Below are 27,775 nucleotides of genomic sequence, written 5' to 3' on the forward strand. Positions count from 1 at the left end.
ATATTTCTACTTCCACAGTTACTAGGATGAACAGATGTAGAAATCAAAATACAATTTTACTGGGCCATCAGAAGGATGGAAGGACACTGTTTTCTGTCAAACTGTAGATCAAGTGACTCCTGTGGGCTGCTCCTTGCTCAGGTAGATTGGGCCATTTGAATGGACCTGTATTTAATAAAAACCCACTACATACTTTGCACAATGTTAAGTACTTGGGGAAAATAGAAAATTAAGATCAAATCTATGTATTATCATGGAGATCTTATAACTGTTTAAAAAAGATGGGGCTCTAACTGGGCTCTTACAACATTGAACCCTTACCCTAGGTGATGTAGCATACCTGTTTCCTAGATGAAGTCCAGAACAGCATAGTGCCAAGACTTCTTGCAGATGTCACTTATGCTTTCTGCCATGGGTTTTCTACACCTTGAGTTAGACTTTCACCATCCTTTCATAAGTAGGTGAAACTGTTTTTTATTTTTTAAATATTTTATTTATTTCTTTGAGAGAGAGAGCAAGTACACAGGCAGGAGGGACAGAGGGGAAGGGAGAGAGAATCTCAAGCAGACTCCATGATGAGCATAGGGCCTGACTTGGGACTCAATCCCATGACCCTGAAATCATGATCTGAGTTGGAATCAAGGGTTGGACGCGTGACCGACTATGCAGCTAGGCACCCCTGAAACTGTGTTTTAAGCATAAAGACAATGGATGAAGAGGCATTAAGAATTTCCCTGAATTTTGCCAAGGTTGCTATACTGAAGCTGTGCTCACTGAAGGTATCAACAACCTTTGTCATTAAATCTCATGAATATTTTTCTGTTCTGTAGTAATCAGGTGTATTTTGGTTACAAATGACAGAAAAGCAACTCAAACTGATTGAAAGGAGAAAAAAAAAAGGATTTTATTGCTCACAACATTTAAAAGTTCAGGCTTCCAAGCTCTTTACCAGTAATTCCAGTGGAATTCTTGGCATGGAGTCCCACTGGCTTGTGTTCCTCACAGGACGGGATTTCTGATTTCCCCCTGATTTCTATTGCCAACTGTAATCAGACTCCCAGACCTCTTCCTCCTCCCTGTGCTCAGGGAGGTCACACACTGCTTATTTCCATCTGGTAACCACTGGGTGGGGTTCACTCAACCCATACCAAGTAAATCAGGAGAAGGCATAGTTCCCACAGGAAAACCAGAGTACGTTATCAGAAGTATAGGGAATCCATGCATTTCCACTTGAGCATTTATTTGATTTGATTTGACAGAAATTTCTGACACTGAAGATTCATTCTTGAAATATGGCATTTTCTTGCCATCTTTGGCATTATTTGTTTTTCTCTCATTTCTGTTACTCCTCCTTAGGTTTCTACATATACCTGACCCAGTTTATGTTCTATCCCAAATTATTTCAGGCCATTGGTTGCTCGCTCTGATTCCTTGCTGAAGAAAATCCATTGAGACTCACATCATTCTATCATTTACAAAATTCCAGCTACTAATGATATCACTTCATCTCTTGGCACTACTTCCTATCTCAGTGTTTCCCAGTGACTCACCTGTGACCAAATCTCCATCACATCCATTACTAAGGGCAGTAGAAGCTCCAGCATTGAGGCTTGATTGGACTGAACTCATAGAGGCTCTAACTTTTCCAGGGGCTGCCTAGAAGGGCTGAGGGAGTTAACACCCTGAAAGACACACTTTGATCAATGAGAAGCAAGACATGGAAGGAACTGGAAGATAAATTGCATGTTGTTTCATAGCTTTAAAGACTGGTAGCAAGGCGAGGAGGTGGGTAGTTCCATAGGGTCCCTCTGGGGATGTCTCCCTTGACTAAGCATCACCCTATTTTCATGTGAGGCTAAGAAGGTAATGTACCACCACCTGTTTGCTTTCCTGCCTTTTCTACCTCACTACTATTTTTTCTCTTATTCTTACTGCCCCGCTATGGCACACTCTCACCCAATAAAGGGTAGCATGGTGGTTTACTTTGGGCTTTGCTTCTTAGGAAAAAACCTGCGTTAAGACAAAGAGCCATCTTTCTGTGATCAATGCACATTTATGGTGCTCCTTCAGTTTATTGCTAGGTCACTTCTCTTCTCATAGCACATATTTTTCCAGGGGACATCACCCACCCCCTGATTCCTATTGCCAACTGCAGACTCCCAGACCTCTACCTTTATCCCAGGCTCCTCTTCTGAGCTCTATCTCCACGAACCCAGCTCTTTCTGGGCATCTTTCCTTGGGGGGCTCACAGGAGTCACAACTTATGGACATGCCAAACTCAACCTGCTCTTCTGTTGACGCTTTCTCTCTTAGTGAATGGCACCACCATGCACCCACTGTCTAAATCAGACACCTGGAGTCCTTGATCCCTTACTCTGCTTTATGCCTCACTATTCACATCCAGTTTCTCACCAGGCTCTCATAATTCTATTTTCTTTTAATGCTTTTTTAAAGTAGGCTCCAACATGGAGCCCAAACTCAGGACTCTGAGATCAAGACCTGAGCTGAGATCAAGAGTTGAACGCTTAACCGACTAAGCCACCCAGGCATCCCAAACAATTCTATCTTCTAAAAGCCTGTAGCCACAACAACCTCATTCTATCTTCCCTGCGTGACCTCTCCAAGTTATTTTCCTACTTGCCCACATTCCTCCAGTTCATTTTCTATAAAGCAGTACCTATACTTATTTTTTCCCACTTTATTGAGATATAATTGGCACGTAAAATTGTGTGAGTTTAAGGTGTACAATGTGTTGATTTCATATAATTACATATTGCAAAATGGTTACCAAGAGTTGGCAGAGGATAGGTTGCAAAATGGGGAGATATTATCAAAGAATACAAGCATCCAGTTATGAGTAAGAGCAGTTTTTGAGATCCTTGAAAACATCGATCTCGAAGGCTTTCTGTTATTTCAGGTAAAACTTCCTTAATGAGGTTTACTGTGACCCTTGTGCCCTATGCTCTACCTTTTTCTCCAGGGGCATTCTTGTCTCTCAGCAATCCAGGGAACTCAGGTTTTAGCCCTATTGAATTTTTGTTTTCTCTCAGCTCCATGTTCTATCTCACCTCTAAGTCTTCACTTAAAGACTGCTTAAAACTGTCTTCCGTCTCCTCTTCATCTAGCTAACCTCTACTCATCCTTCAGAGCTCAGCCTACATAGCTCTCCTTCCAGGAAGCCCTTCTCTATATCCACCCTGTTCCCCAGTCCAGGTCAATGCCTACTGCCAAAGCTCCCACTGCACCTGCTCGTTTGCTCTCATAGCACTTACAGTGCTGAATCAGACATATCATTTAATTCTGCTTTCTATTCAGGGTCAGGTCCTCTGTCTACTGTGTTCATAACTGCTTTCCTCAGAACCTGGTACAGGGACTGGTTTAAAAATACTCGTAATGTATAAGCACCTTTTTACAAGTAGTTTTGCCACCTAGCTTGTTGTTTCGTGTCAAGTCCCAGAACGTCCAGAGTTTTCTCCTCAGAGTTTGGGACAACTGTTGTGTGCAATCTCACCTCTGCAGACCCTTTGCACAGCTTTCCTTGCAGAATCACAAGTGATGGTATTAGAACGCCTTTTAGCACATATGCTCTAAGGCAGAATTTATCACTGACTAGTTCTAAGAAAAAAAACACCACGTAAATGAGAATGCAATTGTTACTATGTGTTTCAAAGTTTGTCTCCTTTCTGGCTTACAGAGTTAAAAAACCTAGTCTTGAAGAACTGATTTCATGGCAAGTGAGTAAATTAAACACGCGCCAGCATTGCTTGCCAGGGATCATGTGCAAGGGAGCTGGGTGAGGTTCCATGTCGCCTTTTTATTCATTTATGTCTCTTTGAGCTCAGCCTCTTTTTATTCATTTATGCCTCTTCTTTGCTGTTTTTCCCCAATGGCTATGTGGGAGTTTTTTTTGTGTGTGATTATTCTAAACTATTGTACCCTTACAAATATTTTTTGATTATCGTAATTTTTGCTCATGTGTATTTTTATTTTATTCTCTGCTACTTTACATGATCACACGCACTATTTCCATTATATTTTTTGGCTTTGTTTACAGTTTATTATCTGTTGAAGAGAAGTTGCTGATGGCAATTTTTAGGGTTATAAAATGTAATATGGGCTCATATCATAAATGGGACTTCTAAAATGGAATAGATTTCCAAAGAAATCAACTTTATGTAAAAGCTATGCCTATTCAAAATGGATAAATACAATGGCTTATTATAAACATTAGGAACATATAAATTAACCTCCCCATTTTGGTTTTATGTTCAGAACAAGCTATTACAGGCTGAATAAGGACATTTTATGTCTAAACCTACTATCTTCTGCACCAGTTTTTTTAGTGTCTTAAATGATTTGTTTTGTGGTGAGTGAATGAATGAAAGGCTCCACCAGCACAGATACAAAATCTGACCCTGTGCACGGCTTTGCAGTCTTGTATGTAAAATTGTATATAATAATAGTACAGTATTGTTAGGAGTGGATTAAGTCTTAAAAAAGCACCTTCTAAGACTTATTTTATTTAAACCATGAATTGGGTGCAGTACGGGGGTTGTGAGGATAAAGCTGTCTAGTAGATATGTGACCAACAAGGTCTGGTCAGTCAATATGTCTGCATCCACTTTCCTAACAAGAGGAGTGAAATACCTTTGATTTTTTTTTGTGTGTGTGTGTCCATTGTAACTGGTGTATCTCTATCATCTCAGATGATTGCATCCCAGATGTTTTTGGTATGTATCTCAAAGCAATAAGTTTCAAAATTTAATTATAAAACAGGAGGGCAGCCTGGGTGGCTCAGCGGTTTAGTGTTGCCTTTAGCCCAGAGACTGATTCTGGAGTCCCAGAATTGAGTCCCACGTCAGGCTCCCTGCGTGGAGCCTGCTTCTCCCTCTGCCTGTGTCTCTGCCTCTCTTTCTTTCTGTGTGTCTCTCATGAATAAATAAATAAAATCTTTAAAAAAATTATAAAATGGGAAACAGCTATTAAAAACAGGACTATTTTTGGAAAGTAGAATATTAATTTCATGTAAATGAGTCCTCAGATTAACTAGGAAATACTTTGCAAAGTTGTTTTGGGGGCTAAACAGTTGAGAACGGGAGCCTCAGGTGATTTGCATCACAAAACAGCACTAATGACCACAGCAGTGGTTGAGAATGTCAAGCCCAGAAAATCATTAATTGTCTAAAGCAAAGCTTGTGCTCAGCAGTAATGCTGCCCTTTGCATATAACACCCCAGAAAAATCTACTTTAGAAATGCCAGCCTTTGGGCCATCTTTTCATATAAATTTAGTTAATTCTTTTATCTTCAATCCAATGAAATCTTTCACTTACAAGTGGGAGTGGATTTTAAAAGTAACCTGTATCTGTGGTAGTGCAGAGAATCACTTTACTTCGTGATTATTTTAAGGATATTTATCCTCATTCACATTTAAATAAAATCTCAGAAAAACAAGTATCTCCCTGCTGTCACCCCCTTCCTAGAGCAGCAGGACTTCATTACATTTATAACAAGAGAATGAATAAACACTGCCAATCCTTCATTAGTTGCTGGTGCGGCTTTCTTTAAAAGCTAAAAAAAATTGGAGCAAAAATTTGAGGTAAGTAGAAAGTTTTGGGTTAAATTTGTCAAAAGTAAGAACATGCAATAGCTTCAAAAAATCGCAGATTCAGCTTCACCTCAGAATTATCCCTATTTTTGTGCTCTAAACAAACTCTGTGACCTGAAACCACTGAGGAAGAGTCTCACTGTTCTACACTCGCCCAACCTCTATCTATTCTTATACCTCTTGGCTTCTCTTACCCGCTGCTCCTAATTAGCATTGAAATCAGCCATCAAGAGTATGCTGTGATTTGGCCTAGGGGGATGATAACTTAATCAACCAAAGTTAAAGACCTTTCCTACAAGTTACATTTGTTATGATTCTCTTCTGGGTATTCCTTTAACCCACCTAATGAGAAAATGCAACAAAATTCACATTTTTAAATAAATCATATAGCCACGATGGTATGCCTGTATACAGAACTTGGGGGCTGAATGTGGATAAGTGCATGAACAAATTAATCAGCAATCAATTATTACTCATCTGCTTTTGTGCTTGGCATTGTGGACAACAAAGAAGGAAGACCTTCCCAATGCACATAATTTCTGAGGAACCACTTAAAAAGCCAAAAACAGGGGAGCCTGGGTGGCTCAGTCGGTTAAGTGTCTACCTTGGGCTCAGGTCATGATCTCAGTGTCCTGGGATCAAGCCCCACATCTGGTTCTCTGCTCTGCGGGGAGCCTGCTTCTCCCTCTCCCTCCACCTGCCGCTCCCCCTATTTGTGCTCTCTCTCTCTCTCTGTGTCAATAAATAAATAAAATCTTTTAAAAAATTAAAAAATAAAAAGCCAAAAACATTCGGAAAGAAAATGTCAAAATCAATACCTATAATTGACAATGCAGCCATTACTTAGTTTTCTATCATAACCAAGAATAACTGATGTATAGTTGCCCTTTCCATAGACTTCATGATATGAACATGACTCACTGATTCACAATGTAAAAAGCTTCCTAGAAGTCCTAATTCTGAATTTCTAGGAAATTTGGGATATAGGTATATAAAGAGAAAAGATAAACAGACATATTCACTAGGGATTTATTCTTCTGGTGTTCTAAAAAAATGTCATTTTGAAGGATTTTTCTGCTTCCTAGAAAAGGAAAAATGTAATGTGGCGATACTAAGAAAAAAAAAAAGTAGCTATACTCCTTAACCAGAATATTGTGCCTGATGTGCGTTAAGATTCCTCGTTAGAGATAAGGATAGAAAAGTTTGACATTTGTATCAATGAAGGTCCCAAAGGAAAGAGTTGGCACGCTTATATCAGCGCATTTTGAGAAGGTCTCTATTTGCGAAGGGAATAATTGCAAAGACAGTGACAAGGTCTAGGAGAACTACAAAGGGCAGTGCAAGGACCTGGCACAAGCAGGGCCCCTGAAGCTGTTGCCCTGAGCCCAGAAGAGACTAGGACAGGAGCCTGCTTCTCCCTCTGCCTGTGTCTCTGCGTCTCTCTGTGTGTCCCTCATGAATAAATAAAATCTTTTTTAAAAATTGGGAAGTGTTTTGTGCCAGTCTCGGCCTATCCATAGTAATTCTGTTGGCTAAAAATGCCTGGGGCACTCACCTGAACCCCATGAGCTTCCCACACATATCTCCCCATTCCAAAGCAGTGTTGCAACTGGACAGACCCTTGTAGATCTTATTGTGGTTGCAAGATGCCCATCAGCAACAACCATCGGGACACTTTGAAAAAAGAGGGGCCCTAGGGTTTCATAGGCCACTCTTCATTGATGAATTTAAAACAGGGGAGAGAGATTGAAAGAATAGGAGGACAAATAATACACTGTTCAAATGGTCTGTAAATTACCGAGATCTCTAAAACAAAGGCAACCCACAGTGAAAAAAGTGGCCTGAATCTTTATCTAGTTTGTGGCTGGCAACAGAGTTTGTCTTTGAAGTGGGTGCCTTTTTGAAATGGATGCATCAGCAATCAAAGTTTAAGTCCTTGGCACTTGCATTACAAAAAAAGAAAAGAAAACCCAACTCTTGGGGCTTCATACTACTGAAGCCAACTGCTGCTTTCCTAGCATGGTCAGGCAGTAAGTATTCCTGCAACTCACGTGATAAGGGAGTCCTTGGACCAATTTCCCACATCACCATCCCACCAGGATTTTCCCACATCACCATCCCACCAGGATTGATTGCCTTCCATACTCTAACCAGTTTTCTTGGTGCCTTGCAGGATGTGACTCCTCTGGGAGACCAGCCTGAAGGGAACCAGTCTTGGACAAATTAATACATATCTCTGCAGGTAATGTTCTTGTGCGTTAACTTCCTAGCTGATCATATACTATTTTTATTCTTACCACATCAAAGTTTTATATATCTTTTTAAAGATTTTATTTATTTTATTCATGAGACACACACACACACACACACACACACACACACACACACACACACACAGGCAGAGACACAGGCAGAGGGAGAAGCAGGCTCCATGCAGGGAGCCCAACACGGGACTTGATCCCGGGTCTCCAGGATCATGCCCTGGGCTGAAGGCGGCGCTAAACCGCTGAGCCACCAGGGCTGCCCCACATCAAAGTTTTAAAGTATATTTTAGCTTTGTAGAATCATAGTGGATATACCAGGATTTAAAAATCTTAATGTGCATTTAAATCACAGTATTGACTTTAATTGGATGAACTTGGTTATTTCCTTTTTTTCCTGATGTTAAGTTACCCTAAACAAAGAAGGGGGGCTGAATAAGATGATCTCAAAGAATTCTTTTAGCACTAACATTTTTCAGTCATTTCCACTTGTCTCTGGAACACAGGTGAGTTCTCTTAAAACTTCTGAAGGTGACCATTCTGTGCTTACTAATATATAACTTTCAGATACTGTCAGGAAATTTTTTATTTTATTATTATAGACCATCAGCCTCTTTCTGCATTCACTAACATATCTTTGTGTTTACAATATGCCAGCCTATGAATTAACTGAGGAAAACAGGTGATGGAGACTTTCTAAGTCAGCTTCATGTAGGGATAATATAAACAAGGAGGGAGACATGTGCTTACAGGAAGCTCATCACTATTTGATTTGCATTTAACATGACTTTCAATAAAGTAAACTGCCTACTTTCTCTGCAGGAAAAGGGACTGAGGGGGAAAGCCACTAAAGAAAAGAGAGTAAGTAACAAGGTTTTTTTTTTTTTTTTTTTTTTTAAAGATAATTATTAGGTGTGAATTCAGCAGGATATATTTGCTTCACCAGAAAAAAAAAAAAAAAAAGAGAAGGCGTGCACTTTCACTATTTACTTTGTTTACATAGTGTGCATTATATGGTTTAGCACTGTAACAACAGACCAGAAAAGAGGAACTCAAATTATAAAGAGGAGATTTTCCTTTGAGAACCTGAAGTCTGAACTCACCACCTACATTTATCCAACTTGAAATAAAATTGCAAGGTTTTTGAATAACACTGTTGCAGTTTTCCTGAAAGCCAAGTGTCCACACCTCTTTTCAAAAATATTTTAAGATTTTATTTATTTGTTCATGAAAGACACAGAGAGAGGCAGGAGCCTCATGTGGGACTCGATCCTGAAATCCCGAAATCATGTCCTGAGCCAAAGGCAGACGCTCAACCCCTGAGCCACCCAGGCGCCCCTACTTATCAAAAATCTACAAAAAGTGAATGTGCTACAAAGTATTAATGCATTACTGAGAGCATTTTTGTTATTCTGAGTAGGGATTTCCTGTCTCATTTCTTAAATGCAATTTGCGTGGAAAAGTCAGCCTATATTAAACAGGTTTGCTAACAATTATCCCAAAACCTTTCTACTTCTTAGGTCTGTATTTACTTACCAGAAATATGGTAGTATAGCATGCTCTTATTTGTGAGTAAAAATCAAAGCAATTATTAAAGTTTTTATTGTTTGCAAAGTTTTTCATCAGCACAACTACGTAATCTTATTTGGAAGCATCTCATCACAGAGAAGAGTACTTGGCAAACTTTGGTGGCTTAGGAATCATCCAAGCACCTTGTTAAAGTGCAGATTATGTTTCAATAGGTCTTCAATAGGTGGGACCAAAGTTTGCACTTTTATTTTATTTTTATTTAAATTTTATTTATTTATCAGAGACACAGAGACAGAGGGAGAGGCAGAGACACAGGCAGAGGGAGAAGCAGGCTCCATGCAGGGATCCCGACATGGGACTAGATCCCGGGTCTCCAGGATCACGCCCCAGGCTGAAGGCAGGCGCCAAACCGCTGAGCCAACCGGGCTGCCCCAAAGTTTGCATTTTTAATAGGCTCTCTGGTACTGCTGACTCTGTTGGCACAAGGACCACACACTGAAAAAGTAAAGGTCTAAAAAAAAAAATGAATGAAATGTTTCTTTTCTATTTCTAGGGCAGAGTCCGTGATTTTTGCAACCATAATGCTGAGCGTCAGAAATTACTGAGATTAAAGAATGTGAGCACCAAAGTGTGATTGAGAAGGACTGGCCCTAGTTTCCATCTGCAAAGAAACAAACTAGAAACAGACGTCTCACGCTGGTGCTCATTCTGGCTCCAGACCAGATGGAAGAACAGAGGGCATTTTTAAAGGACTGTGAAACTTAGACTCTGGGGTGCTCACAGGAGGGCCACTGGATACATGGGCTAAGCCAGACCCTGTGCTGACCAAGATGAGTGTGTGCAATCATTTATATAAACACCTATGTTAATTAGGAGCAGGGCCAAGGAAATAAATACTAGAAATATTTACTGAAGTGTTTCATTCAGATTATTCAGGTTAAATTCCACAAATGTTTATAAGATACCTACTTGCCAGGGCTCTAAAGCATACCCTGGAGAAGATACCAAGTAATACACAATATTGGGATTCTACTTCTGAGAAACTTGCAAATGATTTGGGAAGACATGATTTTCACACACAAAACGGTTTCTTGGTCACTAGTAACATGATGCACTATATTCTAAAAGCCAAATAAGGGCAGCCCGGGTGGCTCAGCGGTTGAGCGTCTGCCTTCAGCCCAGGGCCTGATCCTGGAGACCGGGTATCAAGTCCTGCGTTGGGCTCCCTGCATGGAGCCTGCTTCTCCCTCTGCCTGTGTCTCTGCCTCTCTCTGTGTCTCTCATGAATAAATAAATAAAATCTAAAAAAAAAAAAAAAAAAGCCAAATAAGAGAAAAGGACTAAAGTTATGACTACAAATTTCAAACCAATACTAGGTGAAGGCTAGGAATCCTATTGTACTTCGCTCATACATACATCTGTGTTCCCATATTCCAAGATGATTATTGACTTAGTTTTCTCTCCATGTCCAAAGTCCCTTTCTTGATTCTCAGCTATGACCTCCCCCATTCTGTATTGGTAAAAAAGGTAATTAATCAGAAAAGAACCAGTTTATCAACCCATCACCAAATTAGTGGAAACTTAGACTCCCTGCACCCATGTTCTCCTCCTTTCCTCTTTTTGCATGTTCCTGCTCTTGCCCATGCCCAGGCTCTCTACTTTTATCACCGTTAGTCACTCAAGGATCTTACTTTTGCAACTTCCCCTCTTTCTTTTGCAAGGTCAACTTCTTTTCTACCAGAACCACTACCACTGACTTGCAAATATGCCTTAATATTGCCTAGACTTAAGAAAAAAAAAGTTCCATTGATACTATATCTTCTTCTGGGCACTGCCTTATTTTTTAGCTCATTTTCAGTACAGTTTTTCAAAGAGAGTTTTTCCTTTTTCCGGTTCTCCTCATTTATACCCTGTGAGTGGGATTCCTTCTTTCAAAACCCTGTAAGTGACCTTCATTTCTCCTCTGCCCATCAACATGGGTTTTAATTTGCCAAATCTGGTAGCAGGTCTGCTGTCCTTATCTCATTGGAATTCCTGGTAGCATGACATAATAGACCATCTCTCTTCGTCTGGAAGCAACTTCTTCTCTTGATGTCCATATCAACATATTTTTGGTTTCCCCTATGTTTCTCTGGAAGCTTCTTCCTGATGCAACCTCCAGATTTTGAAGAACCCCAGGCTCAAACCCTGATTCCTTTTCTCTATCTGCACTTAGTCTACAGAAAGGATCTCATTGAGTTCTATGACTTTAAGTCAACTTAAAGGGCATGGTGTCAGGATTTGAGATGTATTTCTGAAATTCTGAGATGTTAGAAGAGAGTTGAAAGAGTACAATGTAGAGAACAAATTTGCAGACTTCTCCAGGGAAGACCAGAGGCAAGGCAGTCTCAGCTGGTTTAGTAGTCTTTAAGCATTAAGAGTTAACTCGTAAGAGCAAAGAATGAGGCAGAAGTTCCCTTTGGGAGCAGGCCAAAGTTTGTGGACCACACAATCTCCTTCATGTACTTTTGGAACTATGTGAACTATCCATCGCTCTACTTACAGCATGCTGGTAATTGTACAGCGAAGCTGCATCAAAGTTCAGGGAAGGAAAATATGGCACAGGTTTGTGAAAGCAGAGTTGAATCAATAGCAATAGGAATGGATAGGCTGTGGCAGCTGGGTGGCTCAGTGAGTTGAGAGTATGCCTTCAGCTCGGGTCCTGATCCTGGGGTCCTGGGATGAGTCCTACATCAGGCTCCCTGCAGGCAGCCTGCTTCTCTCTCTGCCTATGTCTCTGCCTTTCTTTGTGTCTCTCATGAATAAGTAAATAAAATCTTAAAAAAAAAAAAGGACTGGACGAGCTTTTGTTCTGAGCACTAAACTAGTGCAAGGCTACCAAATTAAATCTTGAGGAAAAGAAACAAGATCAGCAATACTAATAGGTGTTGCCATTTTTGGCATTTCAGTGTAAACCCAAATATACTCTAGTTCTAAACCCATGTAACAGTTACTCTGCTCATTAAATCTGCTCCAAGGGCACATAGACCCTCAGATGAGAAGGCCATTTTGGCAACTTGGAGGATGGGCAATATGGCTGCAGATTTTGAGTGGCTATAAGTTGATGACACACATCCTATTTTGTCTTTAGCTTTGCTTAACTGTGTCTCTCACTTTCCGTTACTGCTTCCTACCATCAGCCTCTGATTTGCAGATTACTTTCATATTTGGAAAACCTGGTCTATGGCCAAGGATTAATAGGAAGCATGGAGAAAAGCAAGGTTTGTTCATTTTGTCTTTGTGTGTGTTTTTTTTTTAAATAATAACAGTGAAAAAATACTGGATATGGGTTTTTATTCAAAATCAATCTTCCTTCTACCATCATGGTTTCATAAAAATGTTATTAGGAGGTTAGAGACCTTATTGGGATGGGTCAATAATTCTTTCTTTCTTTCTTTCTTTTTTTTTTTTTTTGGTAAGGTTTTTGATTAGGAATCAAACAGTCTAAAAGCACCCATATTTTATCAAAGCCCTATTTCCAAGATTTTAACATATTTCCATAAAGTAGAACGTATTATTTGTATATTCTTGGATTGAGGATATGAATTGAAGCCCCATACATTAATCTACTGGCTATTCCTTTTGGACTGAACAATCTCTTATGCAAGAAGAAGGACCCTGCCCCAAGGTCCCTAACACTGGCGGCGTCTAGCCAACTGCTGGGAGGTATCTTTTTACTGTACTATTTGCAACACCATTATGCCTCTTGATTCTCCAGAATGAATTAATGATAAATGCCTAGGAATTATAGTACTTCCCCTTTGCAGGACAAAATTGGCCCAGAAGCTCATTTAGGGTCTTCTAAGATTGGCTCCAAAAGACTGAGAATTCCTTGTGATGAAATACTAAATGCAGATAAGAACATTCCCTCTAAGAAGCCCGCTAATTGCTTGGTTTCATTATTTTGTTTCTGCACAGGAAACTCCAAGCTGAGAGAGCTTCTCATTTCTCAGCAGTAATGTGATTAGTGTCTTCCTCCTAAAGTTTTCCTGTGGGGCAGGAAAAGAGCAGAAATCACCTGGTCCGGCAGGATTTGCCAAGATGGGAAGCTCATTTGCATGCACACAGGTGCTGTGTTTCTTCCACAGATTGCTTGGTCCATATAACAAAGGAATATTCCTATGAATTCTGAGCAGCCTCAGGGGTGCTCTTCAAAGACTCCAGGCAATGAAAAGGAAGAAAAGGTCTTTTGGTTAAATAGTGAACTTCATTAATTAGAGGAAAACATTTGTTTCATGCCTGGTTATGTCTGGTATTAACTTTTGTTATTTATTTTTTTATTTTTTATTTATTTTTTAAAAGGTTTTATTTATTTATTCGTGATAGACAGAGAGAGAGAGAGAGGCAGAGACACAGGCAGAGGGAGAAGCAGGCTCCATGCACGGAGCCCGACGCGGGACTCGATCCCGGGACTCCAGGATCGTGCCCTGGACCGAAGGCAGGCGCCAAACCGCTGAGCCACCCAGGGATCCCCAACTTTTGTTATTTAAAATGTTTTTGTACCATAGTCCTAAGCTTGAAACCATACTTTCCCCAAACATACGAAATTCACCTTTTTTTAGAGAAAACTGATAGCTATTGCTAGATGTACAAAATTTAAAAATCTATATTTTTCTGTAAAGTGAGGAACTTAATTCACACTAAAGAAGCAAAAAACCTCAGTTTTTAAACAATTGTAAGCAGGAGAGAATGGAGTTCATCATGAAGGAATGAGAATTGCTAACTATTGTGTATTTTCAACTATCAATTTATCATCACTAATTACTATCATTACAGAGTATGAACATAAGATTAATGGAGATTTCCGAGTTCTCTAATGAGGTGCTTTGTAGCAAAATTTATACCAGTGACGTGATTTCCTTTTGTTTAGGATATCAGCATAATTACTTCGGTTCTCTAATTATAAGGAAAGTCCTAAATAGAGATAAAAGTTTCATCAATGAAAGTATGCCCACTGCATTTCACAAACTAATGATTAGTCTCAAAGTAGACAACTTCAAGTTCAGATTGAGACCTTTCTGTTGTTGTTGGGACCTGCCATAGACATGAATTTTCAAGTTCTACATTGTGTGGAGATTTGCATTTAAATTAAAAAATTTTTTAGAGAGGGAGGAACCAGAGGCAGAGATAGCAATTTTGTTTACAAGGGGCTGTGGCCCCATCACATCAGGCATTTTATGGACTTCCCTCCAGCATACATCCCTCTTTGTTATCAGCAGTGCTTCGGTCTACTGTGGGCCACTGACACTGACACCTTTCCTCGGGGCTATTGTACAGATTAGAAATAATATATGCAAAGACTTGACGTTTGGCTAGTGACTGGTTATTATTATTTTTATCTTATTGCCTGGTGGGTCTTTCCCACTGCAAGAAACATGGGATGTGAGACACAAATCAGGCTGCAGATGTAGACACGAACCCCTCATCTGTGATCACAGGACTACAGACACAGTAGGTGTTGCAGGGATTGGAAGTTCAGCCCCCCCCCCCCCCCCAATGGTAGGAGATGGAGTGATCAACAGGCACATGGGATGCAATAGTCATATGGAAAATCACAAGAAGAGAAATACTTTTATTTTCATGCTTGCAAAATATTCTGAAATTATAATGCCCTTGAGAGCCCATGAGGTTTGAAAGACTTTTTCCCATTTTATAAGATGCAGAAACTGTTGGGGCTCCTGGGTGGCTGAGTTGGTTGAGCATCAGCCTTTGGCTCAGATCATGATCCCAGGGTCTTGGGATTGAGCCCCGAGTTGGGCTCCCTACTCTGTTGAGGGCCTGCTTCTTTCCTACCTCGGCCCACCACCACTCTCCCACCCTGCTTGTGCTCTCTCTCTCTCAAATAAATGAAATATGAAGGAAAAAAAAAAGATGCAGAAAGTGAAGCTCAGGGGAGGAGAGGGAGCTTGCTCAGTCAGGCAGCATCAGGAGGTGGAGTGACTATTTGAGTCAGTACTTGCAGGCCCCCTTGCTCTTACCCTACCCTTCAAAGCTTCCATACATCTCAAAGAACCACAGAGCCACGCTGCTCTGCTCCTGCAGCCAAGGACCATTCTGTCTTTGTTCCCAGGGCCCACGCTGCAAAATAAGGTATGGATGGAGCCTTGCCTCATGATAGGAAAAATCTGTTAAAGGCATATTTTTATTAATTTTCCTTGAAATCAGGGTGTGAATCCCTGATTTCCCCATCCTTCAGGATCACTGAAACCTAACTCTTAATTAAACATATTTATCAATCAACTGTCTTTTTTTAAAGAAGATTTTATTTATTTATTCATGAGGGACAGCGAGAGAGGCAGAGACATAGGCAGAGGGAGAAGCAGGCTCCCTGCGGGGAGCCCGATGTGGGACTTGAGCCCAGGACCCCAGGCCAGGATCACAACCAGAGCCAAAGGCAGATTCTCAATCACTAAGCCACCCATTTGCCCCTCAATCAACTGTCTTAAAAGCTTACTCATTTTCTCTTCAACCCCATAGGAAATTTCAGTTTCCTGACCAGAATTGAGAGGAGCAAACAATGCAAAGTTTATGTTAACATTTGTAAAAGTTTCCTTGGTATTTTCATATTATACCCTGGTCCAGCATTTCTCAGTTATGTTCCCTAAAGGGTTAACATGTGCCTCAAAGTAAAAAAAAAAATGTTAGCAAACTGTATTAGAAATATAGAAATGTTATGGGGCTCCTGGGTGGCTCAGTTGCTTCAGTGTCTGCCATTGGCTCAGGTCATGATCTCAGGGTCCCAGGATCAAACCTATGTTAGATTCTTTGCTCAGTGTTTCTCCTGCTCTCTCTCTTCCTCTGTGCAGTCTGTCTCTCAAATAAATAAAATCTTTTTTAAAAAAAGATTTTTAAATTTTATTATTTATTTATTTGAGAGAGTGAGCTTGACAGAGCACAAGCAGGGGAGGCAGGGGTAGACAGGGAGGGAGAAGCAGACTCCCTGCTGAACAGGGAACCCAACATGGCACTTGATCCCAGGACCCCAGGATGATAACCTGAACCAATGGCAGACACTTAACTGAGTCATGCAGGTGCTCAAATTTAAAAAATCTTTTAAATTTCAAAAAAAATACAGAAATGTTGTATCAAAAAATACAGAAAGATGTATGAAACTACTAAGTCAGTATAAATGGTTGCTCTTACTTAAGTGATATGTATGTGTAAGTAAAAGAATGTCAAGGGTGCCTGGGTGGAGCAGTGGGTTAGGTGTCCAACACCTGGTTTTGGCTCAGATCATGATCTCAGGGTTGTGAGATCGAGCCCCACATCAGGCTCCTCGCTCAGTGCAGCATTGGCTTGAGATTCTCCTTTTCTCTCTGCCCCTCCTGCTTATGCGCTCTTTCTCTCTAAAAATAAATAAATAAATCTTAAAAAAGAAAAGAAAAGAAATGTCATAGCTGAGAAAAGAAAGTAGCTACAGAGAACCTACTCTATAAAGGCAAGCAAGGGGTGTGACAAATCAGCAACATTTCAAGATCTCCAAGTGGCACTGGGCTTATCTTTTTAATGTTCACTCAGCTGTCGACATTGTGTTATAATTCAACATCTGATGGTTTCTGATGCTTAATCTGTGCCAGACATTGAAATAGGCACCATGACTAAGATGTCAATTAGATATTGTACCCACCTTTACGCAGCTTATAACCCAGGCAGATGGACTCTCAAATCAACTATGCATGCGTTGCATGCATGCTTAGTACACAGATATTAAGACAGCAGAAAGGAGAGGGGCCCTAGGAGTTCACAAGAGACAAATCTTTAGTAAAAAGGATTGTGGGGGAGTTGGTGCTGGACCCAGATTATAGGATAAAGGGTTAGCTAGGCATCAGAAGGAGTAGGAGTGTTCCAGATAGGTGAGAGTATAGAGAAGTCTCTGGAAACTAAAATTACTTTGAAACAGATGGAGTGAAAAATACCTGTAAGGGAAGGTCAAGAGAAGAAAGTGGGAAAATATAGGCAAGATCAGTTTGTGAGGGATTTGGAGTATCTTGTTTATTGTTTTGGCTTTCTTCTAAAAGCTGTGAAAGCTACTAAAGGGTTACAAATACAGGGGTGACATAATTGGATTTTTATTTTTGGGAAATTATTCTAGCATCAGCATGTTGTAGGCATGGGTGACAGGAAAGGGTATCAGTTTTCCATATTTCTGGGTGAAGCTCTGAGCGAAGGGTAGCATCCCCCACTAAGGTACAGAATATCAGAGAAAGAGCAGGATGCAGGGAGCGGAATGCAAGGTCAGCCTCTGACACGTGAGACATTGTGTAGCAGCCGTGGAGGAGGAAATGCCCAGGCACTGCTAGAGATACCTGTGCAGAGGTCAAGAAAGATGGTCATGGGTTCTAAAGGAAGCTAAAGAAAAGAGTGTGGTCCAAAGTTTTCAATGCTACAGAAAATTCTAGTAGAGAGGGACTGACAGGTGCCAACTTAAATTGGCAGAGAGAGGTCATTTGCGACCCCTGAGAGAGTAGCTCCATCTAAATGGTATGGACCCCTGCATCTGGGGAGTGATTGGGGGTTTGGAAGTGGAGATTGTAACCACAGATTTGTCCTAGAAACTTGACTGTCGAAAAAGAGATACAGGGTAGGATATAGAGGCAAGTTGCCTTGCTCTTAATATTGCAGAGCAGATTTGAGGCTGGTTACATGATAAAAAGAAACACCCAGTGGTGTGTGTGTGGGGGGGGGGGCGGGGGTGGAGAATAAAAACACATGAAAGAAAGAGGCAATCTCTGGAGGAAACAGAAGGTGTGGGGCAGCAGCACATCTCTTCCTCTGAGTCAGAGAGAAGGCAAACTGAGGAAGTTACAACGGCTCACCCCTATTTCACTCTGAAATAGCAAGTAGTGTCATGGGTAGAGCTGGGGCACGAGCAGAATCAGGCCAGCAACTGGGACCAAGTGAGGGAGATGGAGCAGTGGGGTGAAGCATGTACGGTGTCCTGGATACCTTTGTCACAGTTTTGGCAACTTGCTGAATATACTTGGAAAATCTGGGATTGATTGATTGTCAGATTCTTCCATCTGCCTTTAAGAACCAAAGCCTTATTATTATATGATTATGAAGTGCTACTTTTAATGAAGAGTTTCAGCTCTCCATCACTCATTAGGTTAAATCTCATTATAACTGTCTGGTGTATGGTTTACAACTCACTTCACTGCAGAGTATCATTTATAACCAGAAGAAAGGCTCCATCCTATAGTATGTTTTTACAGTCAGACTCTACCTCTTGCTCAAACAATTATCCAGTGTAATTACACTAGAACTACTAGTATGTGCCTTTTTATGACTCCAAAATGAACCCAGCTTTTGGATACAGATACATACATCAATTTCACAAACTCCAATTCATATGTCTGATGGATAGGAGTGAATCTGAAATACTTTGATTAGTTTTTTCTGGTCTAAAGGAGCATATGTCACCCCCAAGTTTCTGGATCCATCATACATAGTCTAACACTTAGAATTGTTTTTACAGAGTGATAATGAATTTATATTGAACTATTTGTTCTCTGCCAATTCCCTCTTAATCAAGGAGAAACATCTACTAATCTACTAAGTATGTTGTTGCATAATAATAATGCCTAACATTATTGAGTACCTACTATGTGCCAGCATTGTTTTAGGTGACTTTGCTATGGCTCTCATTTAATACTCCTAGCAATTTTATGCAGTATGTATTATTATTAATGTAAGATCATGAGGTAGAGGATACTTTTCCATTGTGTTTGCTGCCTACAACAGTATTTGGTAAAGGGTAGACATGTAAAACATATTTATTCAATAAATAAAACTCCATTTGACAGATGAGAAAACTAAGCCACAGAGAGGCTAAATAACTAGCCCTAAGGTTTTACAGTGCAAGTTAAATGAGCAACTATAAGAAAGATACTTCAAATAAGGTAATGGTGAGGATGAAATATGTTCATATTTGTGAGTTGATAAAACAGCGCCCGGAGCATCCTAAACACTGTTAGGGGAATTTGCCCTAAACACTGTTAGGGGAATTTACTAGAATTATCTATTTACTTTTGTGTCTTTCTCTCATGATCAGGCAAGGCCTTATTTATTTCTCTACCCCAGGGCCAGTGGGTCACACACATTAGGTAGTTCACAAATATGTTTTGAGAGAGAAAGTGTTTTCAAATAGGTATTTCTGAGAGCTTAATGAATTTTTTTAACAAAAGTAAAATGAATTTAAGTCATCTATTCAATATTCATTCAACAAATATGTATGAAGGACTACCATATTCCAGGTGTTCTGCTAGGTGTTAGGAATAAAATGTTGGTGAATCCTGGGTGGCTCAGTAGATTAAGCATCAGGTCCTGAGATCCAGCTCTGCACTGGGCTCTCTACTCAGTGGGGAGCCTGCTTCTTCCTTCTCCTCTGCCTCTCCCCGGAGATCATTCTCTCTATCGCTCTCTCTCTTTCAAATAAATAAATAAAACTCCCCCCCCTTTTTTTTAAAGGAATAAAATTTTGAAGAAAAACAGAAAAGACAGTCCCTGCCCTCATGGAAATTGCAATCTAGGGAGGGGGAAAGATACCAATATATGTGTTCTTTTTTTTACAGCCTTGAATAGGAAGTAATCCAAACCATGTCTTACACATGTGGAATCTATAAAAACTTCTTGGCAAACTGGAACATAAACTAAAGTGGTAGCAGTGATTAAATGCATGACCTATGCAGAAACATTAAGGACATAGCATATGTATAGATTGGAGACAAATAATACTGAGAGGAAAGGGTAACTATTTAGTAATATCTGGACTAGAATAAAAGAACTGGCTAGAAGAATTACTTAAAGTGATTGAGGGTTGCATAATAAGAAACAACATTATACAATCTAAAAATGAAACATTTAGATTGGAAATGGAAAAAAACCTGGTAATGATAAAATTGGTTAGATAATGGGATAATTTGTCAAGAAACATCCTATTTTCAAATACAGGTGATGACAAAATGTGTAAAATTTGTTATGCAAACCACGTATAAACCCAGCAGGGAAAACATTAGCACATCAATAATGTATTTTGTTGTGCAGCAACATATACGAGCACTTAATTCTGTATTGAGATAATGACACTTCAGCATCTCACTGACATAAGCTTGGATAAAGGCCCAGTCTTGTCTCCAGGCCCCCTGACTCGTGAGATGTTTCCCCAAGCTGATGCGCGAGATAGCTTTATAGTCTTGATTGTGCCCTTTGAACTTTGTGGGCTTCACTGTCCCCATCTGTGAAGGAGGGTAATGATTTAACTCACAGTGAAGAAAACGATAACTAGCATTTATAGAGATCCTGCAGTGTTTCTGAGTGCAAGATGCTTTTACAGATGCATGCTGCTACGACAATAACGGGCCCTGTCTTTGTGGGATCCAGAAGCTCATCTTGAGTGCATCATAAGTCAGGGGCAGAGCCAGGAATGACCTTTCTGACTCCAGCAACCACTTTCTGTCCTCTGGGCCCCGTTACTACCTAAAAAATGGGCCTTTCCTTCAAACCTCCATGGAACCAGCAACCTAAAGACAAAAGATGCACCCTCTCTATTGCTCTATTTTACATCAGAACTCTGATGCCTTTTTCAGGTGAAAAGGGTTTTTTTAAACTTCAAAAGGGTTGTGAAAAGGGATGTTTCTAGAATTGCTGCAATCACTACCTTGTCTCACTTTTGATAAGCAGTTACATCCAGGCTCCATCAAGGCATGTGACAAAGCAGATCCTGCCATCTTTCTCTCTGGACCCCTTCCCATCCCAGTCCCCGAGTACTCTATGCTGGAAGAAATCTCTCTTTCCCCATCATCCTATCCATAGCACAGAGTGTGTTCCCATCATCCAGCTTCCCTGGTCCCAGCCATGTCTAACAGGAAAGCAGCCTCATTATCTCTTGAAGTAATTCACAATAGCCTATCAATGACTGCTAGAGCAACCCAACCCTCCTAGGACATACACAATATAGGAAGGCTAGCTAGCATTGCATAGAGCACTACTGCTCACAGAGCTACGGAAAGCACATTTAATTCTGTGAGGTGCTGTTATCCATATTTTTCAAATAGGGAAACTAAGTTTGAGAGAGAATAATTAGCATAGAGTCATTCTACTATTAAGTGGCAGAGCCATAGTTTAAATGCAGAACGTCTCACTCATGATTGCACATTCTGTCCGTCATCTCTTACAGCTGTTCATGGGTACTGTGGTTTTCTGTTTTTCTGTTTTGTTTTGTTTTTTTAAGAGTGGGAGGATAACCTTCTTTCTTGCCTCTTTTCTAGTTCTGGCCACCAGGACACCCTTTCTTTGAGTCATAACAAGTACAAGTCATACAGTCAGTGATTTAGCAAACACAGTAAAAAACTTACTAAATATTCTCTCATATTTCACTGACCTTTAAACAGAGTTCATTGTTAAATTTGGCAACATAGGAGCAAAAGTGGATGATTTACTGTCTTACTATGTAAGCCTTATAGAAAGGTGCTTTCAACAAAAGCGCATTAATTTTTCATTGTTTCATTTAATGTTTGGTGGGTACTATTTTTGGCACGTTGCATACATTGTTTCATTTAATATGTACGGCCACCCTCAGATGAACAGTGCTATCACTATGTGCATTTTATAGATGGCAAGACTGAGGCACACATAGGTAGGTAACCTGTCTGAGAGCTAGCAGATGGAGCTGGGATGCAAACACTGAGTGTGTCCCGGAGTCCCTACCTTAGAACTGATGCCCTACTGCCTCCCATGGATCTAGCTCTTTCACCCTGTGAAATGCTGTAGAGTTTGGTGTTGATGAGGGCACTAGCAGCTATGCCCGATAGCCTGAAGACAGCCATGACCTCACATTTCTGATGCTTTCCCAGCATCTGTGCCCAACAGGCCACTTGATGTGCTTACTCACACAGTAGGAACAAACTCTAGAATCTTCATTGGTCTGAATTCAACTTCCTTATTCTTGAGAATTATTGAGCACAGCATGAAATATGAGTTTATGTCAAGAACAAATAGATCTATCTTTGCATTCCCATCAGAATGAGGCTTTTTCTCCATGGAAATCAATGAAAGTTGCGTGGCTCTGAAGAGCCTGCACTCAGGCTCATATCAACGTGCTAATAGTAGACTCACTATGTGCCCCTCCTACTTATTATGGAAGGGAGGAGGCTTCAGGTGGTGCCTACATCCCATTAGGGAAGGTGGGGTCAGAAGCTAATAAAGACAGAAATATCTCAAGGGCTTAGTGAGCTGGAAAGTTAGGTTTCTTAGAAATTAAGCAACACACAACTCATGAGTGGTGGTCCTGCTGTAAATTATTTAAACTCTCAGTGCCTCTGATTCCTTATCATAGGGTTGCTGTTTGGGTTATTTTGTGTTAACTTATGTAAAATGTTTGTAACAGTGTTGGACATCCATGCAGGGAGTGTTCAGTAACTGTGATTTCTCTTTGCTGCCGACTCTCCTGAATAGATGATCGGAAGAGTGGAAAAACATGACTATATGTCAAAACAGACCCACAAAAGGAGAAGGAGGGAGGATATGGCAATTTCCAGTTTCTTCTTATTATTCAGCTTTGTCTCATGCTGTCTCTTTTTCGGAGCCCTTCTTAATTCTTCAAACTGTTTCTCCTCCTGCAGGTCACATGCTTTATTTATTTCTCTGTCAGATTAATTCTCACATTCATCACAATCTGATGAGGCAGGAACTACTACTGTCCTCATTTTCGGATGAAGAATCTGAGATGTGATGTTCAGCAATCTGCTTCCATCACAGAGTTGCTACGCAGTGGAGACAAGACTCAAAGGGAGCCAAAATGTAATCATTGGATTTACATAATTCAGGGTAGCACAGTGCTTAATTGGCTTTTGAATCAGAAAAAGCTGAGTAGGAGTCCAGGTTTCAACATTTATTATCCATATGACCTTCGGCAAACTCTAGTTTCTTGACCTGTTAAATGTGAATAATGGTGTTTACCTCTTGGGACAAGTGAGGATTAAGTGAGATAGCACTTACGGATCATCAGAGGGGACTTAATTAACTGAAGCTTTTACTAAAATTATCTACCACTACCAGACCTTGATCCCAGCTTTATATCCCCAGCACAGTGTCCAGCATGTCCAGGTATGGATGGATGGATGAGACATGAAGTATTAAGTTGGACTGAGAAAATTAAGCTCTGAAATACCACATCAAAGCAATATTATATATCAGTTATTTTAATATAAATAAAGTTATTTAATGCAAATATATTCCTTACTGGACATTTTGTGCATAAAGTAATGAAGGTAGGAGAAATAATATAAATATAAAAGTTAGACATAGACATAATTTTTATAAATGGCTATATTGATTAACATTTCTAGATGTTTAAACAATGTACAAATGCATCATTTTTTTCCTAATCATAATATTCCATTTGCACTTACATTATGTTGCTTAGAAACAACTATTCATTATATTACTGAAAAATCTCACCATCAACCATTGATTCTCCATATAATGTTTTTATTATGACTATTGTTCCTCAAATAAGTACCCTGTCACTTGGCATATGCTGATCGTTCATATAAATTTAAAGTGGTGAGAAATTTTTTTCTGGCACCACTGATCTCATAAGAGAACAAGAACATCCTAAATCATCTGCCAGGCCTGTGACAAAAGGGGCACTTTATGACCTGGCTCCTGTCCAGAAGTTTCCTTCATTGCTGGTGGTTTTGAGAAACATTCTATTGCTATTACCCAAACAGAAATATGGAGATTTTTCCTTCCTTAAAGCTAATGGCCTTGGGTAATAGACTTTCTCTTCCTTTCTATCTCTGTATCTCCAGAGACACACGTTTTTTGTTTCCCCTCCCTCTGGAGCCTTTAGGCCCCTGTAAGAGCTTATAGCCAATGACATGTTTCCTCTATTTCATCATTCTGTTGTATGCATTCTTTTTTCTTTTTAAATATTTTATTTATTCACGAGAGAGACACAGAGAGAGGGGCAGAGACACAGGTAGAGGGAGAAGCAGGCTTTGTGTGGGGAGCCCGATGCAGGACTCCATCCCAGGACCCCAGGATCATGCCCTGAGCTAAAGGCAGACGCTCAACCACGGAGTCAGCCAAGCATCCCATGTATATATTCTATTTAAAGAAAGAAATGCTGACTCTGAGACATTTCCGTTGCCCCCCCAAACATATTAATCGTTACAATTATGAGATCAATAAGAGGAGACAGGTAAAAAAAGTGTTTATAAATTCCAGTGAACCTAGGTCCATGAATTTTCCCCATTTCTCTTCTCCCAGGATGTGCTCTGTCTGATATCTTTCTGTCCTCTCTTGAGTCTTGTGATTCTTCCTCATAATTTGCTAATCTCAGCGGCATTCTTAGAGATTATACCTGCCTCCTAATCTAGACATCTATATTAGATATATCTGGATTATACACAAATACATGTATACTGCTTTATTGAAGGCTATTATATATTTAATTAAGAAGGAAAATGCCATTGTGGTTATATTGCCATTTGTGTTATATACACAAAGATCATTCTAGGAAAGAGTTTCCTGATTTTAGGTTGTTTGATAATAGTTGAATGCGCTCACCAACATTAGCACTAGGTTGATACTCTTTATAATCACAAAGAGCATAATAAGTGTAAAGAAAGAAGAGGATGATGAGAGGGTTTAGTGGATCCAAGACTTTAAAATAGCTCAGCAGTAGGAACGAGGGTTGAGGAGTGAAGAGATGAATGTCATTCTGGATTGGACCTTTGGAGAACTGGAAAAAGCAGACTTCCAGAAGGCAAGTCAGTTTGAGTTCCTTGTCTCAGGTTGGTTCCAGTGGACTATAGTTAATCCTTAGTTAATATCTAATTATGCTTCTTTTCTCCTAGCCTCACTCACCCATAAATTTCTTGGTTTAACAGAAAAAAAAGAAAAAGAAAAAAGTTCTCCCACTGTGAACATATTAATTCAATCCTACATAAAGAATAAAATTACAAAAAAAAAAAAAGAATAAAATTACAGCTAAACTAATCAAATCAAAATGGATTGCAGACTTAAATATAAAACTTAAAATTGATTTAAAAAGTAAGGAACATTTCAGAATCTAGGGCTAGGCAGAGTTCCGAGACTTGACTCCAAAAGTATTATTTATCACAAGAAAAACTGATAAATTGAATCTCATCAAAATTGAAAACTTTTGCTCTGCTACAGAGTCTGTTAAGGGGGAAGGAAAGGTGAACTACAGATAGGAGAAAATGTCTACAAGCCACACATCTGACAAAGGACTCATATGCAGAATATATAAAGACGTGTTAAAACTTAGCATTAAAAAAATCAATAAATCCAAGTAGAAAATGGGCAAAAGATATGAAGAGATATTTCACCAATGGCAAATAATCACATGATAAGATATTCAACATCATCAGTCATTAAGGAAATAAAAATTAAAATCACAATGAGATATCACTGTGCACTATGCTAAAATAAGTAACAGTGACAATACCAAATGCTGGCGAGGATGTAGAGAAACTAGATCATTCATATATTGGGAGTGGTACAGTCTCTGTAGAAATCAGTTTGGCAGTTTTCCAAGAAACTGAGCATGCAACTACCAAATGATCCAGCAATTACATACTTGGGCATTTATCTCAGAGAAGTGCAAACTTATAGTCACACAAAATCTGTATACACATGTTCACAGCAGCTTCATTCATAATAGCCTCATGAGTTTGAAAAAGCCCAGATATTCTTCAATGGGTAGCTGATTAAACAAACTGTGGTATATCCAAATCATGGAAAAAATACTCAGCAAAAAAAAAAAGGAATGAACTATTGATACATGTAATAACTCTGATGAGTCTCTAGAGAATTATGCTGAATGAAAAGAGTTAATCTCTAAAAGTTATGTACTGTATGATTCCATTGATATAACATTCATGAAATGACAAAATTATAGAATTAAAGAACAGATTAGTGGTTTCCAGAGATTAAGGACTAGAGATAAGTATGTGTCTATAGAAAGGTAACATAAGGGATCCATTGGTGATGGAAATATTCTGTATCTTGAGTATATTAACATGAATATTCCGGTTGTGACATTGTACTGTATAGTTTTACATGATGCTACCATTGTGGCAATTGGGCAAAGGATGTACTGATCCTCTGCATTATTTCTTAAAACCTCATGTGAATCCACAACAGTCTCAAAAATTTTAATTAAAACATGGTTTACACATTTACATTGAAGTGGATGGAACTGGAGGGTATTATGCTGAGTAAAATAAGTCAGTCAGAGAAAGACAACTACCATATATATGGCTTCACTCACATGTGGAGTACAAGGAATAGTGAAAGGGACCATAAGGAAAAGAAGGGAAACTGAGTGGGGGAAAAATTAGAGAGGAAGACAAACCATGAGAGAGACTCCTAACTCTGGGAAACAAAACAAAAGGTTGCTAAAAGGGGAGGTCGGTGGGAGGATGGGTAACTGGGTGACAGGCACTAAGGAGGGCACATGATGGGATGAGCACTGGGGGTTATACTATATGTTGGCAAATTGAATTTAAATAAAAATTTTTTAAAAAAACATGGTTTACAAAGGATATTTATTACATAGGGAAATGCTCTTCCAATATTTTAACCTGTGAAAAAAACAAAATATGAAACTATATTTTAAGTAATGAAAAATTTAGAGTGTCTATATTGACCTATATGCTGACCCATGTATATACTGTATATACAGTATACATGCATACACACACCCAAATCTATATATATTGCTGAGCTCAACAAAGGAGAATATTAAAATACTATGAGGGATGGGGGAAGAATAGAAGATAGGTTTTTTACTTCAACATATTTTTCAGGTTTTAAAAAATGTTTTATGTTACATTTATAATCAGCAACAACACAACAAAACAGTTTAAGCCATGGCCACCCATCCAACTCATACTTCAAAACTTCAGGCCTTTTCCAGTAGGGTGTCAGAAGAAATGGTAAATTATTGAAAACCTGGATCTGATATTAAATAAATTATCCTTTCCTACTTTCCAAACTGATGACTTATAATTAATGGGCTAATTTAACTGCAAATCTTCAAGTCAGTAATATTAATTAAAAAGAAGACATGTAAATGACCTTCTGAAAAGGACTTATTTCTTAATTTGCCCACAAATGAGCACTTGCCATTACTTCTTAATCAATACCAGGAAGCTGGCTGGAATTAATGCGTGGCTTCTTCGTTTTAGCCACTTTTAAGAGCACTCAGGATCACCACATGTAGACTGTTCAAGGCCAACCCTATATTTCCCTTTAATTTACCTGACCTTTCAGGCAGTGAGTGAATTTAAGGCCTTTATAGGCTTGGCC

The 27,775-nt window shown here is 39.5% G+C and overlaps 1 protein-coding gene across 3 annotated transcripts in view; it reads right to left on the reverse strand.

Annotated features, from left to right (window-relative positions):
- NKAIN3 (sodium/potassium transporting ATPase interacting 3) overlaps nucleotides 1-27,775 on the reverse strand; it is a 617,017-nt gene that overhangs the window by 238,682 nt on the left and 350,560 nt on the right. The window lies entirely within an intron of this gene.

Source organism: Canis aureus, chromosome 28 (assembly GCF_053574225.1).
Source record: "Canis aureus isolate CA01 chromosome 28, VMU_Caureus_v.1.0, whole genome shotgun sequence".
In the NCBI taxonomy this organism is placed as follows: Eukaryota; Metazoa; Chordata; class Mammalia; order Carnivora; family Canidae; genus Canis; species Canis aureus.